The 13,241-nt window shown below is 45.9% G+C and overlaps 1 long non-coding RNA gene across 1 annotated transcript in view; it reads left to right on the top strand.

The window, feature by feature from the left end:
* The window catches only part of LOC126994632 (uncharacterized), a 177,907-nt gene that overhangs the window by 85,091 nt on the left and 79,575 nt on the right, over positions 1–13,241 (top strand). The window contains exon 2 of the long non-coding RNA XR_007749364.1: positions 8,973–9,027. This is a non-coding gene — a long non-coding RNA (uncharacterized LOC126994632). The remainder of the gene's footprint in view (positions 1–8,972; positions 9,028–13,241) is intronic.

Raw genomic sequence — 13,241 nt, 5'->3', positions numbered from 1 at the left:
TTTCTTATTTTACCTTCGTGTCTTACTCCCGTTCCTCCATTTCTTCTTTCTCTGCCTCTGCCTTTTCTTTATCTTCGTTCTGTTCGTCTTTATCCTTCTCTTTAACCTAATCTTCCTTTCTTTCATTGTTATACTCTTCTCCTTCATCTCCATTGTCCTCCTAATTTTCTTCTAACACAAACGATATTTCTCTTTCTTCCTTATTCCCATTGTTCTTCTCTTCCTTTTTCTCTTCCTCGAACATCACCACCAGCAAGAACAGCAACCACAATAACTCAACCCAAGACCACAATCAGCATCACACATTCCAGTTCCTTCTCATTTTCATTATTCTCTCTCTCTCTCTCTCTCTCTCTCTCTCTCTCTCTCTCTCTCTCTCTCTCTCTCTCTCTCTCTCTCTCTCTCTCTCTCTCTCTCTCTCTCTCTCTCTCTCTCTCTCTCTCTCTCTCTCTCTCTCTCTCTCTCTCTCTTATACCCTACTAAAGCCACCCTCTTCCTTACTCCAATTGTTCTTCTCCTTTTCATCTTCCAAAACCACCACCAACACCAGCAAGGAAAGAAAACAGCAACACTCTAACCAACGCCCCTCCTTACTCTAATTGTTCTTCTCCTTTTCCTCTTTCAACACCGACACCAACACCAGCAAGGGAGGAAAACAGCAACACTCAGACCAACACCACACTCCACACCACAGTCCCCCATTCATGCACTGAGCGGCGGCGGGGACTTCATGTTTGGCGCCTCTCGTACGGGGTCACATTACAAGTACACATGAGCGAAGCTGCCTCCTCGTAACGGCCGGGCGTCTCTCAGCCTCGCCCTCGCCGCTATTGGAAAACCTTTAGGGAGCGTGCGTGCCTTTACGGGGACTTAATGCCGCGTTATGGATTGCGGGGTGAGTTTGCAGGGAGTGTTGTTGTTGTTGTTGTTGGTGGTGGTGGTGGTGGTGCAGGTGGTGGTGATGGTGGAGGTGGTAGTGTGGAGTTCTTTCTGCCTTTCCATCTTTCTCTGCCCCAGTCTACTATTCTCTCTCTCTCTCTCTCTCTCTCTCTCTCTCTCTCTCTCTCTCTCTCTCTCTCTCTCTCTCTCTCTCTCTCTCTCTCTCTCTCTCTCTCTCTCTCTCTCTCTTTTATCACGTTTCTTTTCTTATCCAATCTCCTTTCCCCTTACCAACCCTTCCAGCCCTCCCTCTCCCTCTCCCTCCCCCCCTCTCACCCCCCTCGCCTCGTTGCCGTATCTGACGTTCGTGTGTCCTTCGTTTGAGGCTCATTGTCCGTGCCTTCCCGTCCGTGGTTCGTGTCTAATGACCAATTGTTCGCTTCCTCACGGGCCTGTTGGCTTATTAAGGACCTGCAGAAATACCTGTGTTTAAAGGGACGTGGGGAGGAGGAGGAGGAGGAGGAGGAGGAGAAGGTAAAGGGGACGTGGGGAGAAGAAGGTGATGGGAAGGGGAGCAAAGAGGGGTGTTTGAAGGGTGCGGGATGGGGAGTGGGGTCTAAGGAAGCGATTATTAATTATACACACACACATGGGGAGGAGGAGGAGGTGATGGGGAGGAGGAGAAGGTAAAGGGGACATGGGGAGAAGAAGGAGGTGATGGGGAGGTGAGGAAAGAGGGGTGTTTAAGGGGTGCGGGATGGGGAGTGGCGTCTAAGGAAGCGATTATTAATTATACACACACACATGGGGAGGAGGAGGAGGTGATGGGGAGAGGAGGAAAGAGGGGTGTTTGAAGGGTGCGGAATGGGGAGTGCGGTCTAAGGAAGCGATTATACACACACACACACACATGGGGAGGAGGAGGAGGAAGAGGTGATGGGGAGAGGAGGAAAGAGGGGTGTTTGAAGGGTGCGGAATGGGGAGTGTGGTCTAAGGAAGCGATTACACACACTCACAAAAAAAAAAAAAAAAAAAAAAAAATCCACCGTCCCCACATTCGCCCACACACTTTCATGTTTATTTAATCTTGCATCTCCGTCTTTCAGTCCTCAACAACCTTTCCCTTTTCCCCGTCTCCACTCCTTCAGTCCACCACCTCTCCACTCCTCACCCCACCCTTTAACTCCCTCCCTCTCTCCCTACCTCTCTCTTCAAGCACGGTAGGATTGTGACTTTCCACTTTAAAGGAAGGTATGGAAGAATTGATTGTAGAAAGTTGAGGGCAAGGAAGGATATGAATCTTGGTGCGCCTGAAGGAGGGAAAATAAGGAAGTGGGGATGGATTTATGGCGATGGAAGGAGAGATGAAAGAGAAGGAACAGAGGATGGAGGGATGACAGGATAGCGTGATGTGATGGTAGATCCTTTGTATGGGAGGAAAAGTTTTTAAAGGGATAGTATTTTGATGCGAAGGAAAACCGTGAGAAAACTATGGAAAGAAGGGAAAGGAACCGAGAAGAAAAGTCGGCATTGTAGAGGAAAGTTTGTTTTGTGAAAGGGAAAATTCACTTACATACGAAAAAAAGAAAAAGAAGGAAGAACAGTGGAAAATGATGTATGACTTTAAACTATGGAAAATATTAAATAGGAAGCAGAAAAGGAAACAGAGGAGGATAAATAGGCGAAAAAGAAAGTGGAATAAAAGAATGTATAAAAAGCGTAGCAAGGGAAGGATGAGAAATTTATCTGAGGAGAGAGGAAGGAAAGCAAATGGAGGAAAGCTTAAAAAGTGACAGAAGCTGAAAACATAAAGAAAAATGGAAGGGAAGCGGAAAAGGAAGCAGGGGAGGAGGAGGAAAGAAAAAAAGAAAAAAAATATGAAGAGCAGTAGTAGTAGTAGTAGTAGTAGTAGTAGTAGTAGTAATAGTAGTAGTAGTAGTAGTAGTAGTAGTAGTAGGAGGAGGAGGAGGAGGAGGAGGAGGAAGAGAAGGAGGATAAAATATTTGAAAGGGAGGAGAAACGAATAATTTATGGTGGTTTTGCGAGTCAATCAAGCTTATGACAGATGGCTTTTTTATGTGTCAGGCACCAAAGTCGGGCTAAGGGACGGATAAATCACTGTACAGGGATACCGATGAAAAATATCTGTTGAGGGAAATGATGGAAAAAAAATCTGTCGAGGGTTAAAATGGAAAAATATGGACACTAATAATTTGTCTTTTCTCTTTCCCGTTTTGAATTCTTGAGAGTTTTCTTCTTTAGGGAAACATGATTGAATAGTTTTTTTTATATTTTTCTTTTTCTTTTTCATTGTTTGTTTGTTTTATTTGCGCTGTTTCCTATTTCTGTTTTCCTTTTCCTCTTTCTTTCTCTCTCTTTCTCTCTTCTAGGAAACACGCAGATGAAATATATTATCTTATTTCAAGGAAGAAAGTGTGTGGGAGGATCGTGAGAAGGAGGAGGAGGAGGAGGAGGAGGAGGATAGGGGAAGAAGAATGTCGAGGTTATGGAGATAAAAGAAATATTGAAAAAAAAAAAAACTACGAGAAACGAGGTGGAGAGAGAGAGAGAGTTTTCTTCCTTAGGTGTTTTGCAATCATACTATTTTTAATTTTCTTTTATTTTTACGTCTATTTCATAAAGTACTTCCTTATTCACGCTTCTTCATATTCATTTGATGTTTTTTCTTTCACTTTCTTTATTTTTATTTATCTTTTTCGTCTTCATTTCTTTAATTTCCAATAATTCTTCCTCTGTATCCTCTATTTTTACTCACATTAATTTCGCTTTTTCTGTTTCCGATTTTATTCAAAGTTTCCATTTATCGTCTTTCATCTCCTCCTCCTCCTCCTCCTCCTCCTCCTCCTCCTCCTTCAGTCTGATCCGCATGTAACGATTTTCCTTCCTCTTACCATATTTTTTTTTAACTAATTTCCCTGATCCCTTCCATCTCTCCTCCCTCCCTCCCTTCCTCCCTTTCTCCTTCTCCCTCCTTCCCTCCCTCCTCCTTCACCTGTCGTAAGGGAAAGGGGCGGGAAGCTGCTTGTTCAACAGACAATTATAACTTTCCCCACAGAGTTTTAATTGGCAGAATTATATCGTTTTTTTCTACTGTTGCGACGTCTCTCTCTCTCTCTCTCTCTCTCTCTCTCTCTCTCTCTCTCTCTCTCTCTCTCTCTCTCTCTCTCTCTCTCTCTCTCTCTCTCTCTCTCTCTGTTTCTTCTTCTTCTTCTTCTTCTTCTTCTTCTTCTTCTTCTTCTTCTTCTTCTTCTTCTTCGCCCTTAACGTCGAAGTGCAGCTCACAGAAAACTCTTAATTGGAAGGGCAAACTATTACATTCAGCGGGAACTAAGTTATGGCACCAAACGGACGCCACTGAAGGGCCATACAGCGCCACGTAAGTCTAATTAACGAGGCCTTGGATTAATGGCTCGAACGGACAGGTTGGCGTGACAGGTGACCGTGATTGGGTAGTTAAAGGTAAATGTCAGGGATTGTTTTTTTTTTTTTTGTAGTTGTTGAAGAATTTTGGTTTGTTTTGGTTCTTTGTTTTCTTTTTCCCGTACTTAAAGATTTACTCGTTTTTTGTTTTGTGGATTTCGTCGCAATGTCTACTACTACTACTACTACTACTACTACTTCTACGTTCATCATCATCATCATCATCATCATCATCATCATCATCATCATCTTGTAAAGCCACCAAAAAAAAAAAGGAAGAAATTCACATAGCATAATTTTTTCTCCTCCTCCTCCTCCTCCTCTTCTTCCTCCTCCTCCTTTCCTTTCCTCTGTCGAGTGCTTCTTTCTCTCCGCCGGCCGTGCCTTTTCGTTTTTATCTCCTCCATTCCCTCCTCCAGTCCTCACTCCTCACTGCTAAATCTCCTCTCATCCTTCTCTCAATCCTCCTCTCCGGGTAGTCCCTCCTTTATTCCTCTCCCTTAGTTCATTCAATCTCATTCGTCCCATTGTCATTTATTTTCCTTCCCTCGTCTCCTTGCTCTGCCATTCCGACGCTGTATATCTTCGTCTTTACGTCCTTTTCTTTCATGACGTTTCCATATCATATCCATTTCTTTCTTTTTTTTTTCATCTCGTTTTATGTCCTTAACATGTTCACTCATTTTTATTCTTTCTTTCTCGTCTCTCTTCTTCGTATGTTTTTTTAGTCTTTCACTTTTTTTCTTTATCTTTCATTCCTTGCAGCTCCATTTTCTTCCAGACTATCATTCTTCCCCTTAAACAACTTCTTTCTCTCCCTCTCTCTCCACCTTCTTCCTCTCACTTCTCTCTTCGCTTTTCATCTGTTTTCTCCTTCCTCGTATTCCTCTCTGCACCTTTTTCAGTCCTTCCTCGAACCTTTCTCATATCATCGTCCCTTCTCCGTCTTTTTGCCTTTCTCCACCTCTCCTCCAGCCTCTTCCTCTTCCCTCTCAGTCTCTCTTTCTTCCTGTCATTCTCCTTCATGTCCTTCCCCTTTTCACCACCCCTCCTCCCTCCAGCTATTCCTCCTACGCCTTTTCCTCTTCCCCCTCCTCCTCCTCCCGTCCTCTGGTTCTGGCGGACACAATCACGTCTCATCACTTCCATCGATCCTCCTGAAAAGTTGAATAGAAATTGGAAGTCGGAACCGCGTGCGTGTGTGGGTGAGGCGGGTTGGTCGCTTCCCCGGGGACTCGAAGGCGGCACAATAACCTCTTTAAGATCGCTACGTTATAGTGATCGGAGGGGAATTTATGCCGACGGGAGTAGCGGCGGAATACTTGAACAATGGCCCAAGGGCTTCATCTTGCGAGGGATTGTTATCGGACGTCCGGGAAAGGCGGGGTTTTTTCTTCTTCTTCCTTGCTCGCTTCTTTTTCATGTGTTGGTTTATTGTCTCGTGTTGTCTCCTTCCTTTTCCTGTTCCTCTTTCGCTTCCTTCTTCTGCCTCTCGTTATGAATTGATTTTTGACTTGCTTGTTAGATTTAAGTTTTTATTAGCAACTGTTATTTCCTTGACCCTCTAATCTTATCTTGTTTCTCCGTTTCTGCCTACGCCCCTCACATTCCTCTTCTTATTTCATTCCCAATATTTCCTCCTCTCAAGTTACTTTATTGTGTTTTCCTGCCCGTCCAGGCACTTTATGTGTTACCTGTTTCCTTCCTGCCCGTCGGCCGCTGCCGTCTGGCCTCCCTTCGCCTCCCCCCGCCCGCCGCTCTCCGCCCAGTGACTCACGCTGGCCTGCTGGCCGGCACCACCGTCAGGCGGGGAGGCGATGGCCAGGCTCAGCTGCCCATCAGTCACCATTCATTGCCCGGGGCACGCGAGGGAAACAAGGCTGACGGCCGCGCCCTCAGCGTCACGCGTTGCCAGGGAGGAAGGGCGGCGGGGATGAGTGGCCGGCGGGGCAGGAGGATCAAGCCGTCAGGGGCGAGGGTGACGGTGGCGAGGCGGGGACAAAGCTGCCCCGGAGGAGTCGCTTCTGATACTACTGTGGGCGCATGGTGGCCCGCCCCGCGCCCCTTCAGCGCCTCCCTCCGTCATGATAAATCTCAACACAGGACACGCCCGCTGCGTAAATCGCTGTAAACACGCTGTAAATCAAGGCCGAGAAAGAGATGGAGTGCGAACCACCCAGCGTCGCGGGCTTGTACGCCTCGTGATGTATGAGTGCGGGCACGGCGGCCGCCTCCTGCAGGCTGGCTGCTCCCCCGCCCGCCCCGCCCAGCCCCGCCCCACCCGCCGCATCCCCAGGGCACAATTATCCCTATTCAGAAGTTTGTTTGACGCTGAAATATGTCGGCGTCCGGCGCCTTGTATGGAGCACTCGGGGCTCCGCGCGTGGCAGCGGCGCGGCGGAGGCCCCGCCAAGCCCCTATACTCCCCGGGCCATGCCGCGCCCCCCCCTCGGGCCATGGGTTCGAGGATGGGGCGCTGAAAGGACCCAGTCTCCGTGCCGTGGCGCCCCTCGCCACACTCCATCACAAGATGTGCCGCCGCGTGGCGCCGGAAGAGCGGCGGCGGCCCAGCGCGCCGCGTCCTCCACACGCCCTGCCGCCCGCTAAGTGGCTTCCTCAATAAATTCTTGAAAGTCACTAAGACGACCGTGGCCTGAGTCAGCCGCCACCTGGTGCCCCTCCACCCTCCGCCTCGGCGCCCCCCGCCAGGCCAGCGGGAGCGTGAGGGGCCCCACCGCCCCGCCACGAGGTATCATCTCGGCCGTTGTGTCGGACAAGATGATTTACGCAGGACGACCCACGTGGAGGCGCTGCGCCTCGCCTCGCCCCGCGACGCGCACTCCTCACATAAGCGATGTGTTGACTCCCCGCGATCAGATCTGAGGCGAACATTCCTTATTGATTGTTTTCCCGGAGATAAAGGCTGACAGCGGGCTGATGCAAGACGTTCGGGGTAAGGGGAAGGGAGACGGCTACTTGTGGCTGGACTCCGGGGAGGGTGGATAGATGGTGGGGCGAGGGAGGAGGGGGGGTGGAAACGGGTACTGGAAAGGAAAGGAAAGGGGGTTGAGAGAGTGTTCGTGCGTGGGTGCGAGTAACGCCTTCTGTGTGTTATCGAGGCGGGATCACCACTTGACTGGCTCCGTGACCACCCGCCGACGCCTGACTGTGGACGGGGCACGCAAGTCACACTCACCCGCACGCACACTTTACGGTCCGAATAGGGAGGGGGGGAGAGGGGGCAGGGGAGGGTGTGAGAGTGTTTCTGGGGCGGGAACATGGCGAGGGAGAGAAGGAAGTTTATAAAAAGCAATAATATGATGTTTTAGGAATGAAGAGTGAGGTGGCATTAAAAGAAGAATGAATATGAAAGAATTAAAGAAAAAAAAAACATATCCAGGGTGATTTAGAAGGTGCTCAAGGGTGAGGAAGAGGACGCGAGGATGCTTTTGACAGGGTGAGCGTGGGTAGGGTGCGGGAAAGGGGCGTGGAGGGGAAAGGCAATAGGGTTGAGGTGTTGGTGGCTGTGTGAGGGTGAACTCTTTTAACTCGGGAGATAAAGAAAATGGTTTCGTGCATGGAACTAAACAAGACTGAGGCTGTGAAGATTGAAGTGCTGTGATTCTTCTTTGTTTTATCTCCTTATTCTATTGTTTCCTTTTCGCAATTTCGTTCATCGTTTTCTTTTGCTTCCTCTCTTCGTTGCATTCTTTCTCTCGTTCTCATTCTCCTCGTTTTGCCCCTCATTTGATTTTTAAGGTTAACGAATCGGATATACTCGTTTCTTTATCTTGTTGCACGTTATCCCTCCTCCTCCTCCTTCTCCTCCTCTTCCTCCTAATCCTCCTCCTCCTCCTCCTCCTCCTCGCCTCTGAACAACATGTCGTCTCAGATTAGTGTGTCTTGGCGGAGGGTTAACATTTCCTCCTCCTCCTCCTTTACCCTCGCTTCCTTGCTTCCTCCTCCTCCTCCTCCTGCTCCTCTCTTCTTTCTACTCATTTTCTTCTCATTCTCCTCAGGTATTTGTTTCTTGTCTTCTTTGTTCCAATTTTTGTTATTGTTTTCAAGTTCCACACTTCCTTCGATTCCAAAAGTTCATTCTTCTTCAAATCTCTTTCAGTTCCTTTCTTCTTTTCTTTCTCAGCGTTCCTATTTCTTTGTTCATAGTTTCTCCTCTTCTTCCTCCTCCTCGTCCTTCTCGTCCTCCTCGTTCTCCACTTCACCTTCCTCCTCCTCCTCTAAACCAGTGCCTAGGGACGGAGAGGGAGCACGTCTTTACACCCTGTGCGGCCGGCGTTGTGGGGGGGCGGCAGGTGGACAGCGGCTCTCCGGGGGGTCAGGGTCATTATGAGACGTCCCGAGGCAGCACAAGACACGGGCAGCATCCTTAGAGATAGCAGCGGATCAGGTGTCGCGCTAGGTGGCAGAGGAGGAGGAGGAGGGATAGTGTTGAGAGTACATTGGATTTGGTTAGTGATGGTGGTGGTGGTGGTAGTGGTGGTGGTGGTGGTACTGATAACCGGAACACGAGTCGGACATGAATAAAAGCCCCATTAGCCACAGCATACAAGCACCTCACAATCAGTTTTCCTAATGAATGTATTGTCCTTCGAGACCCTTTGATGCTCACTCTTGTTCTCCTTCCCCCGCAGCCCCGTCGAAGACCCGGAAGAGAAGAGTGGAGAGACCGCCGACGAAATGGAAGGGGTGAGTGTTGCATCCTGATCGTGTTTTGTTTTGCTTTTTTCATGTGTTTACGGATATAGATGCAAGAACAGGCTTAGGGTTTTTACATGTGTTGAGAGTCCTAATATGTTATGGAGCCTATTTTTTACGAAATGGAAGGGGTGAGTGTTGCATCCTGATTGCGTTTTGTTGTTCTTTTTTATGTGTTTACGGATATAGATGCAGGAACGGGCTTAGGGTTTTCATATGTGCTGAGAGTCCAAATATGTCTTGGAGCCTATTTTTTACATTTTAAGGATCGGTTGTTGTTTTTTACAGTAGAGGAAATAGTTCAAGGGCCAAAAAAGGAAACAATAATGAAAAAAAGCCCGCTACTCACTGCTCCTACAAGAGTCAAGACGAGTGGCCGAAAGATAGGTCAATTTCGGGAGGAGAAGTGTCCTGATACCCTCCTCTTTTTTGTGCTTTTTTGGAGGCTCGAATAGATGCGTGCTGATTTTTTTTTATAATGGTGCTATCTTGACTTTTGATACTCGACTCGCTGCTCCATAGTTATCTGCCTATGTGAAGTTGTAGTCGGGGTTAGGAGTGATTGGAGAACGTAATGGTTGATACTCTTCCTTATATTATTACCTATGTCACATTAGCGTTATACTTTTCATCTCCTTTCCTCCATTCCCCCTTTAAGCTCACTCCGTTGATAGGAATCTATTTCATTTACCTCTTATTACTGAAATCTTCCTTATTTTTTGCCGTTGTTTTTCTTCTCATTCCCTCAATTAGACAGACACAAAGCCTATTCTGTGATAACGCTTACCGCTCGACTCTCACCTCTGGAAAGCGTGTGGGAGTGGCGTGTAATAAAGAGTGTGTACAGAGGAACAGCAGAGAGTGAGTGTGATGAAGGGAAAGGTGTGAGAGTGTGGGATGGCAGAGTGTGGATGGAATAGTGGTTTGTAGAGGGAGAAGAGAGTGAATGTATGCTGTATTTGGGGTGGTAGTTATGCTGCTGAAGGATCGTGGGTGAGAGAGAGAGGAGAGAAGAGAAGAGAAGAGAAGAGAAGAGAAGAGAAGAGAAGAGGAGAGAGAAGAGGAGAGGAGAGGAGAGAGAGAGAGTCCATCAGGTCGCGGCGAGGAGGAGCGATATAAACACACACAATCTCTCTCCCTCGTCATAATCAATAACGCCGCCCCGTCGTGTTCCGTTCGTTATCATTCACACGGTCGAACGATGTGATAATTTCCCTAATTTTTCACTCATCAGCAAACCTGTTTTCGCTCACCCGCGCTCTGTAATTTTAAAGCGAAAGCCGTATTGTTTTTGCCCGCACGCTCGCCCCTTAATACCCGTTCCCCTGAGTTACCTGTTCCTCGCTCAAATTTAATAGCTAACTGAAAGGCGATTATGGAAGAACAGTTTATCATTTTATTCAATTTTTCGCTTTATTTTCATTACCTTTTTTTTCTGCATGTCGTCACGTCATCTATCGATTGTGCTTGATCTGGAGGGCCGATAGCGAGGCTTCCATCACGTTTTCTTCACAGTGAGATTTTATTACGTGGGTCGTACGGAGGGTATGGCGGAGGGGGGACTATGGTGGCTCAAGGGATGGGTGTGAAACGTGTGTGGCGTTAATGTAATGGTCGTATGGATATAATGGATGAGGGGAAAATATGGTGCTTTTAGGAATCTGTTTGAGAAGGAGGAAAATATATGTGAAGTTAATTTGATGGTCGTTGTTATGGTGCGTTTGAGGGGAAACTACAGCGCTTAACTTGAAGGCACCTGTTTAAAAAAAGAGGGAAATGAAGGGAAGATTTGGTGTTTTTAGGAATCTGTTTGAAAAGGAGGAAAATATATGTGAAGTTAATTTGATGGTCGTTGTTATGGTGCGTTCGAGGGGAAACTACAGCTCTTGATTTAAAGGCACCTGTTTAAAAAAGAGGAGGGAAATAAGTGTGAAGTTGATATAATGGTCGTAGTTTTGTTACGTCGAAAGGAAAACTACTACACCTTTCTGTGATTTGTTGTAAAAGGAAGAAAATATATGTGGATTTAATATGGTAATTGTACTCATGTTATGGAAGAGATAATATATCGTGTTTTAAGGGATGTTTTAATAGAAGAAAATATTTGAGGAGTTAATATAATATTTGTACTGGAAGAGGCGAAATCATAGTCTTTTAAGGATGCTATTTAAAAAAAAGGAGGAAATTTGTGGGAAATAGATATAATGGTCTTACTTATGGTAGAGAGGAATTTAAGGGGTTTTAAGGGTACTGTTTAAAAAAGAGGAGAATATTTGTAGTGGATATAGTATGTTATGGTGGAGGGGAAACTATGGTATTTTAAGGGTGTTGATTTAAAAGGGAAGAATTTTTGGTAGTCTGCTCAGAACACTCCCTTCTCTCTCCCTACTTTTCCTCCCCGCAGAAAAAAATGCTTAATCCTAAATCTAAGTCTGCGTCAAACTTTTCAGATTCCCTCAAATAAGCCAGATTTCTCTTCCCTCCTCTCGCCTCCAGAGTACTGCTAACGGCCTTCCATCTCCTCCTTCCTTTATCTCTTTTCATCACCGTCATCATCATCAATCTCTTTTTACAGTGAAGGAAGGAGCGCAAGGGCAAAAAAGATTAAAACAAAAAAAAACAACAACAAAAAAAATCCGCTAAGTACTGATTCTATATAAGGGAATAGATATGAGGTGTCTTGATACTTGTAAACTGTTCTTTTTTGGTTTCTTGTCTTCAAAGTGGTAATAATAACAAACTTCTTATTCTCATTCATTTATATTTTATCTCCTTTTTCCTTCTTCATCATCATTATCGTTTTTATCTTTCTTATTTCCCCGTCTTCTGCTACTTGTGATCCATCTCTTTCCTTTATCTCCTTCCCTCCTCTACTTCTCCCTTTATCATCATCATCATCGTCATCATCATCATCATCATACTTGTCTTCCGCCTTCTTCTCCTTTTTCTTCTTCCTCTCCTCTTCATTTTAATTCATCAAGTCTTCTTCCTCCTCCATTCTCTCTTCTTCTTCCCTCCATTCTGCTCTTCTCTCTCCATCTTTATCACCGTATTTCCTCTCCTCGTTGCCATCTTTCTCCTCCTCTTCCTCCTCCTCCTTTTACTCGTTTTAAGGTCGTTCGTTTCTTTTATTTCTTATCTCCTCCTCCTCTTGATCCTTCTCTCTCAATCCCATTTCTCTTACTCTCCCACTCTCTTGCCTTATCTCTTCTCTTCCTTCATTCTTACCGTCTCTATCTCATTATTTCATCACTATATTACTTTTTCATACCTTCTTTTCTCTCATATTTTCTCTTTATTCAATTCAGTGTTCTGCAAGTTCCATCTTCTATATCTTTTCTATTATTTTTTTGGCCTTTTAAAAACCTCATTCACTAATTATTTTTATGTCTACTAGTTATTCTTTTTTATTCAGTGTTTCTCTAAGTTTCTATTTTCTTCATGATGTCTTTCTTTCTTGTCTAAATTTTCACTTTTACCACATGGCTGTCATATCTTTCTCCTCTTTCCTCTCCTTCTCCTTCCCTCCTTTATCATCCTCTGCTCGAAGGATTCCTCTTGTAATACATTTTATTCTTCACCTTCTTTTTTTTTAGGTTTGCGTTCACTTTCTTGTCCCTTTAACGCATATTTCTTTTTTGTTTTATTCTCTCTTTTCTTTACATTTAATGCTTTTCTTGTTTAATTTTGTCTATTTTTCCCATTTATTGACTTCTCTCTCTCTCTCTCTCTCTCTCTCTCTCTCTCTCTCTCTCTCTCTCTCTCTCTCTCTCTCTCTCTCTCTCTCTCTCTCTCTCTCTCTCTCTCTCTCTCTCTATCTCCTCACGTCCCTTCCGTTTACCATCCCTCATTCACTCCCCCCCCCTTCCCCCTCCCCCCCTCCACACTTTCACTCGGCCAGGTAACCAACCACCTGTGCTACTCACGAATCACGGCTCCCTTCACCCCCCTCTCCTTCTCCCCCGTAACCTCATTCTCACCCCTACAACCCCCCTCTCCCCCCCCCCTTCCCTCATTTAAACCCTGTACCCCATAGTCTCCTTCCCCGTTGCAATCCGTACCTCTTACTTTACCATACTTATTGCAGTCTCTCCTTATCTCATTATGCCAATAGCCCGTTTTCTTTGCCTCTTCATCATATCTTCGGTGAAACCCCCTCCTCCTCTTATTTCCCATCTCTGCAGTACATCTTTTCATCTTCTCTT

Source organism: Eriocheir sinensis, chromosome 7 (assembly GCF_024679095.1).
Source record: "Eriocheir sinensis breed Jianghai 21 chromosome 7, ASM2467909v1, whole genome shotgun sequence".
NCBI lineage: Eukaryota > Metazoa > Arthropoda > Malacostraca > Decapoda > Varunidae > Eriocheir > Eriocheir sinensis.
The sequence above is the reverse complement of the archived record's forward strand: the minus strand, read 5'-3'. Positions and strand labels throughout refer to the sequence as shown.